At 42.1% G+C, this 8,212-nt stretch overlaps 1 pseudogene; it reads left to right on the forward strand.

Annotated features, from left to right (window-relative positions):
• The first annotated feature begins 390 nt into the window (after positions 1-390).
• Positions 391-947, forward strand: LOC147455724 (proteasome subunit alpha type-4-like; annotated as a pseudogene).
• The last annotated feature ends 7,265 nt before the right edge of the window (positions 948-8,212 follow it).

An 8,212-nucleotide genomic window follows, 5' to 3' on the forward strand; every position in this document is an offset into this window, starting at 1 on the left:
GATACAATGTGTGGGTACAAAATTAAATGAAGTACAATATTTAAAGACTCAAAGAAACAACAATAAATAAATAAATAAATCGTTAGGTCGTCAATGTCCAAGGATGCTCTGCATCGAGCGTCGCCTGAGAAGGTATTGCAGCAGCTCTGCAGAGCGTCATCAATGGTTGGCACGGAAGAGCTTTGGAAATGGCTACGACTACAGGCGGGTGCAATAGGTGGAAGCTACGACATTAACAAGGGTATTAGGGCTTAAGGTGGTTATGCATTCTCTTGGTGAAGGAAGCGACTTTGCATCGCAGCAGAAGCAACAACAGCAATGTCTTGCCGATGTGATAGCAGTACCACAATCTTCTCTCCAGAGGGGCGCTTGTAACAGGTAGAGTATGCCATGGAGGCCATAGGAAATGCAGGGGCAGCCATTTGGGTGCTTGCCAAAGATGGCGTCGTTCTGGCAGGAGAGAAGCGAGTAACCTCCAAGCTTCTCGCAGATTCAAAGTCTACAGAGAAAACGTACAAGATAGACGACCATGTTGCTTGTGCTGTCATGGGCATCACTGCGGATGCCAACATGCTGATTAACACAGCTCGTCTGCAAGCTCAAAGGTACACTTTCGCTTATCAAGAGCCCATGCCTACGGAACAACTTGTCCAGTCTCTTTCAGACCCAAACAGGGCTACACACAGTTTGGTGGCCCCCGCCCCTTTGGGGTCTCCTTCCTTTTCGCTGGATATGACAAGAACTTTGGCTTCCAACTTTATGGTGGTTGGAAGGCTACCGCTATTGGGGCGAACAATCACGCTGCACAATCCATGCTCAAATAGGATTATAAAGATGACATTACACGTGAGGAAGCAGTGCAACTTGCCCTTAAAGTGCTCAGCAAGACTATGGATAGCACCAGCCTCTCATCAGAGAAGCTTGAAGTTGTCGAGGTAAGCTTGTAGAGGTGTTTCTACCTTGCCAGTGCCAATCGCGCACACCGGATCGTAAGCAATCACAACGTTGTCCCAGCTCGGCACTGCATCGATAATGCTTTGAATTGCTCAAAGCAAATAGTAAACGTCTTCCCAGCTTCATGCTCTTCCAATTTCTCCTCACCCATGCACAAGCAATAACCTTAAGGTTTTGTGATAATGCAGAAACAGCCTTGTGTTACCAATAAACTCATTTTTTTTTCCAAGAACGTTCTGCGCTCATAATGGCCAAGAATTACCCATTCACAACCAGTGTCCTTTAGCTGTTCAACGCTGATTTCTCCAGTAAAGGCTCCATGAGATAATAATCGGGTATTACATGAAGAACACAGGTTATCCCCATCTTAGTGCATTGTCAATAACAAAGAGCAAAAGCCAGTCTCAAAACAAGCCGTACAAGGATCAAGGACCTAGGGGTGCAACAATATGAAGATAGAGATGGGGAAGGTGGGGTGGCAGAAGCCTAAATGGGAGTTCAGTTGTTGCAAAGTAATGATAGCGAGCATAGAAAACTTGCATGCACCTCACGTGGGGAAGAAAAAAGCGGGCAGAGAACTGCACAAAAGAGAGAGAGAGAGAGAGAGAGAGGGAGATCGACCAGTAAACTGAGGTTGGTGGGTGAATGGAGTTGGGGGATTGTCGACCACACAAGATGGCAGCTTGTGGTCTACACATGCGCCTTGAATTAGATCACATGTTTATCTTTAAGTGGGCACAATGGGCATTGCCATTTATAAAAAATCCACTGCATGGTTTGGCAACCACAGAATGAGAGAGAAAAAGTTAAGCAACTATGGAAAAACAATCCAGCTACTGCATGAGAGGGGGGGAAGTTGGTTGGTGGCATGCAACTCACAGAAAGAGTGTGGGTTTCAAGCTGCAGGCCGTTGCAAGTCGGCTCACGAAGTAGAGAGACAGAGAGAGTGTTGGTTGAGAGAATGGATAGCCGCGCGAGAGAGCAGCTCGCACTTTGCATGGGTTGTGTGAGTCTATGAGTGAGGGAGGTGAGTACAGGTGTGTGCAGTCTCCAGTGCACAAAGAGAGAGAGAGAGAAAGACTGCCAGTGGGTGTATAGGTGGCTAGGGAGAGTTGGCGGAAGAAGCTGTAGTTGATTGGGTTAGAGTGAAGCGAGCCGCATTGTGGGGAAAGTTGGTTGCATGCGAAGGGTATGCATGGTAGCGATTGATCGTGCAGTGTTTTTGGACGAGAGTCGATGTGTATGAACGTTCCATAGAGCCACAGACGATATCCATTGCCGTTTACAGCCTGCTCTGCAGACGCTAGTACTGCACACAATCGTTCACAATTTGCTCATCGACCTCGCACTACATAGACATGGCTCGTTCTGTCTCCCCTTTTGTTTTATTTTTTTGGAAACAACAAGCTGATTAGAGTTATTATTAGTATTAGAATCATTGTATTAAGGGATCATTCCCATGATATGCTATTGAAGAGTGGAGCGGGATCCCTTGGTGTCATCATTTCATGAACAAATTGATATGTCATGTATCTATCTGTAGTAGTTGATTCCTGCAACTCTAATTTTCCCCCTTCTTCCTCTCCTTACGATTTACCCTCAGTCGGCTTTGTCATTACTTCGCAAACTACGTACTCGATAAGAAATTCAAGATTAAATAAACAGCCTATTAGGCTTACAAAAATAAAAATAAAAATAAATCAGTTTGTATGTGTGCATTTGACAATTTAAGTTTCGCATTTCAATTATCATTTTTCGCACAAAATACGCATGCATTCCCATACATATGGAAAAGAAAAGTTGAGATCGCTTAGCTCTATTAATTATAGCTCCTTTCCTCATGATATCCATGCATAGTTGCAATACCAAGATCACTTCCAGAGCTCTGATACCACTGCTACAGACGTGAGCGTAGAGAGCCCTGCAAAATACTCAAAATATCGCATAGCAAGACATAAACGAATAAATCTACGTACCTGTCAACTTGCACAAATCCATAATCGAGCACAATACGAACAGAGAGAGAGACAGAGTGGGAGAGAGCGAAAGAACACGTGCAGGCGCACCTCCTAGAGCGGAGTGCTACGCGAGCACGGTGAGAGGAAAGGGAGGAGAGAAGAGAAGAAGACACAAGCACTGGGTGCAATCTCCCCCCGTGCAAGAGTGACCATTTCCCTCTTGCACGTATTTGATTTATAGATTTCTTGAATGGTCAAATTGATTACAAACTGGCCGGTCGGACATAATTGGCCAAAGCTCATAAAGAGCACTTGAATAATCAAATATACATAAAATGTAACATCCTTCTGCATAATCCATTATCTGCTGATGCTTTTGCCACCTGTCAGCTGTAATAGATAATAAAATATCAATTCTATAACAGTTGGTGCGGTTGTCGACAATCTTTATCAAGATGCCCAAACCGCTTACAATTTGTACATTGCTTTGGATTGGGATTTGAGCTGCGTCCTCCTTGATGTTGAGGCTTTCTAGTCATGTTTTGATTATGCTGACGAGGTTGATTGAAGTTTCTTTTGCCATGATTCTGATGTTTATGATGGTTTGCCATTGTAATCAAAGCTGTAGACTTGATGATCCACTAGTTTGATCATGAAGTGTCTCCTCTTGCTTGATCTTTGACACAAAATTTTGGATTTGCAGGTTTGCCGAGGTGGCCTACCTGGTAATAAAAGATCGCCAAGATGTAGGTAAGGTGGCTAAGAGCAGCATACTTTGCAGCTCTTCAGGGATGAGCAACCCTAATATGATAAGCTCATCAATAAGTATCTACCATGCTTCTACAAATTTAGAGGAAGACTGACCTTCAGACATGGTCGTGTTGACCAATTTCTTGAGGAGAGAAACCTAGTAGACCAAGTCAGTATGCTCATAGTTCTTCTCGAAGAACTACCAAATGGCATTGGTCATCACCAATTTCTTCACCATTTGGACTTGATGATCTTGGCAGTGGAGAATAAGCTCCATCATTGCACTATTGTTTTTGTTCCCATGTTGAATAAAGATCAGCGATGCCCTGAGGGTATTTCTCTTTGGGTAGGTCGGGTTGCTCGTCGATGCCCTGAGGGTCTTTCTCTTTGGGTAGGTCGGGTTGCTCATCGATGCCCGATGTGACCTCCCAAAGTTGCAGCTGCTTGAGGTAGATTTCCATCCTAAATTTCCACATTTGGTAATTTGAGCCATTGAGCTTGTCAATGACGTATCTTGGCTTATAGGCAGATGTAGATGGTGAAGATGAAGCTTGGTCATCCATCTTGCGAGGTTCCAAATTCCTTGAAGAGGGTGATAAATAGCTTCTAGTGTGGATTAATTAGGATAGAATGTAATTAGTGCTAACAAAATAGACTTAGGCTCTAAGTTGCTCTGATACCATGTAGAAACTTAATTCTAGAATAAGAACTGCATAATTGTAATAGAGAGAAGACAAAACTCTGATTAATGGCTAGAAAACTGAATACTGTGATGCGATGGAGTGGAGCGTGTAGCTCTTTATATACATGTGGAGGTAAGGGCTAACTCCCAAGAGTTGAGGGGAGCAATCCAAGGGAGTCGATTTAGAGAGAGATTTATGGGTGAGGTAGATTATGGGTGGTTCACCCTTCACCCAGAAGTCACGTGGAAAGGGACTTTGACAGTGGGCATATTTGTGGCAGCACGCTTTCAAGAAAATGAAGAAGCACTATGCTCCGGTAACCTCAAGAGTCGAGAGACATGGAGAAGCGGCAGAGGAAGGGTAAGTGTTGTTGCAATTGCCACAGTGGTAGCACATCAGAAGTGGTGCGGCCGGCAATTGTGCACACACTCGTCGTAGTGCACAATATTGCAGCAACACTACAATTATATCTGCTTTCCCTTCCCCTCCTGCTAGTCACACATGTGTGGGTCTGTGTTGCATCTGCCTTCCTTCTTCCATAGTGTGGGCACCACTGTTGATTTCAACAACCGACGCTCCCCTATATTCATGACCGCTCATCGCTGCACTTTAGCACCTCTGCACCTAGCGCTCTCCAACTGATCACGGCCATCACTTAAAATTATCATCATTGTTTAATTTGTGCATGCATGAACAAGTATGAGTGTTAGTGGATAGATAGATAATAATAAGTAGATAGATAATCAATGGCAAGATAAACATATGGACATATGTATACACATACATACACATGCACTCATGCACATACACACACACACACACACACACACACACACACACACACACACACACACACACACACACACACACACACACACACACACACACACACACACACATATATATATATATATATATATCCAATTAACAAACAATTTATGCCTATATAAGTACCCATCTACATATTTATCTATCAACTGACTATGTGTCTCTTTCTATCTCTATCCATCCACTATCTACATTATATCTACCAATATTTATCTATGTATCTAAATACACTACAAGAGGTACTTCACATTAGCGACGCTCAAAAGTGAAAATTCACGGCATCGCTATTAGTGTTGCTATGGGCGTCGCTAGTTTATTTGTTACATAGAGACGGTCATAGTGACGCTTATAGCAACGCCGACAGGGGTAAAAAATAAACTGAGAGCGTCCGAATACTCAGATCTCAGATTTGAGTTTTTGGTGCTCAAGCAAAGAGGTAGCCCACACTCTCCCTCTCTCTCTCTCTCTTTCTTCTCCAACACACACACACACACACACACACACACACACACACACACACACACACACACACACACACACACACACACACACACACGTACACGAGGAGAGGAAGGAGAGCTAGGTATGCTCCTTCCCTCTCCTCTCTCTCATGTTCCCTTCCCCTATTTCTCTCTCTCTCCCTCTCTCTCTCTCTCTCTCACACACACACACACACATTGTGTGTGTGTGTGTGTGTGAGAGAGAGAGAGAGAGAGAGAGAGAGAGAGAGAGAGAGAGGGCACATGCATAAACAAAACACACACACACACACACACACACATGCATAAACAAAGAATGCATATACACACACATTGAGAGAGAGAGAGAGAGAGAGAGAGAGAGAGAGAGAGAGAGAGAGAGAGGAGAAAACAAAGAGAAAGAGAGAGAGAATAAAAAACCAAAGAGAGAGAGAGGGGGAGAAGATGAAAGAGAGAGGTAAGGGGAGAAAATAGAGAGAGAGAGAGAGAGATTAGGTTACGATTTAAATTAGATTATGTTAGATTACATTTATATTTATGTTTATGTTGAGTTTAAGATTAGGTTAGATTTAGATTTACGTTAGATTAAGATTAGGTTAGATTTAAAATTAGAAAAGTATTAAAGATTAAGCTATGTTAAATTTAAGTTAGATTACATTTAGGTTTAGGATTTAAGATTGGATTAGATTTAGGTTTATGTTGAGTTTAATATTAAATTATATTTAGATTTAAGATTAAGACAAGATTTAAAATTAACTAGATTAAATTTAGATTTAAGTTATATGACATTTAGGTTTAGGTTAGATTTAAGATTAGATAAGATTTAGGTTTATTTTGAGTTTAAAATTAGATTAGATCTAAATTTATGTTCAATAGACTAAATTTGTTTAGATTTAGGTTAGATTTTAGTGTATGTCAATGAAGGCGCTCTTTGCCCAAAGAGCAAACACTAGTTACACAACAATATGTATATTCCTATCAAAATCTGACACCTGTTAACTCACACACTAACCATATTTAATTAGCTACAAATCACCACATGTTCGATTAGGTTAGATTTAATATTAGATTTTGGATTGAGTTTTTGTATTAGAGTCTATCTTCGGGATTATGGTAGTAAAATTAGAGCTAGACGAACGGTGATCCCTCTCTTCCTCTCTACGGATGCGACCTTAAGTTGGAAAGCTTTCAACGGCATGATACTCAGATTGGAGGCCAACATGTAATGTGCTAAGTAATCCCTAGAACAAAGATCTACTGTAAAAAGATGCTAAGATGATGTGAAATACTACAGCTAGAGAAGAGGCAAAGGGGTTTTGTCCACTACATGCACTATCATGTAGACATGGGTGTGTAGATTTATCGTACCCACAAATATAGGCATTGACCAATAAAGACGAGATTAAAACCGGGTGGTTCTGATCTCCGTGCACCTCTAGACCGAGGTGTACAGGGATTGGACATGACTAGAGAATGTGAGGTAGTTTACAGTGTGAAGAGAGAGAGAGAGAGAGAGAGAGAGAGAGAGAGAGAGAGAGAGAGAGAGAGAGAGAGAGAGAGAGAGAGAGAGAGAGAGAGATAAGATGGAGGATGCCAATAGAAGATTAAATTTATGTCCAGGTTATAAGGTTTTTACCCTCATTATGAGTAGTGACAAGGATGTGGGGCCGTCCAACCGAAACACCTATCTCTCAACGAGGATCTTATGTCCTTGTAATCAATGCAAGCATGCTGTGCGATGGACAAGAGGCGTTTCTTTGCAGCACGTTCATGAATTTGGCAAGTTCAATCCATCTGTTATGGATCGAGTTGTTGCCAATTATAACTCGTCCGACTCTGACGCTGGGCAACAGGCAACAATCTTGCAGCCCAATAGACGTGTTCTCAGGCGCTTTGGTCAAGCAGCATATGTGAGGCCACAAGATGTACCTCTAACAGCTTTGGGGATGGTCATGCAGATTACATTCCCAACGAGGCAATGTTTGAGCCCGAGATCGATGAAATGATCAAAACGATCATGGATTTAGAAAGTCTTATCTATGATGATATGAAAAGTGAAGCCGATACGCCATTGTATGATGGAGCATGTGTGTCTAGATTGAAGGCGCTCCTGGTTCTTCTCAACATGCAGACAAAGTTTGATGGAGTGACACTAGCATCACAACGCTTTTCAGGGGACCTATTACAATGTGTTTACTGTAATAAAAAACTTCAGATGTATAATGATCTGATAGATTTTTACACAATTGTATTGCATCTTTTTACTGTGTAGATTGCTCAAAGAGCACATACAGCCAGTGATAATGTGATGGCAGATTCCAGAGAGGAAGTAAGAAAGACCTTGCAAAACTTGGATATGGATTAAAATTTGATCCACGCTTATCCTAACGACTGCATTCTTTTCAGAGGGGAATACATAGACATGGAGAAGTGTCTGAAATGTGACTCCTAGAGATATCGAGTAGATCTCCACGGAACAAAAATTCCACAAAAGGTTTTGCGACATTTTCCTCTGCTTCCTCGCATCAAGCATTTCTTTGAATGTAAGTCCATGGCCACC

The sequence above is a fragment of the Adiantum capillus-veneris genome, chromosome 6 (genome assembly GCF_014529385.1).
Source record: "Adiantum capillus-veneris isolate H3 chromosome 6, ASM1452938v2, whole genome shotgun sequence".
Taxonomy (NCBI): domain Eukaryota; kingdom Viridiplantae; phylum Streptophyta; class Polypodiopsida; order Polypodiales; family Pteridaceae; genus Adiantum; species Adiantum capillus-veneris.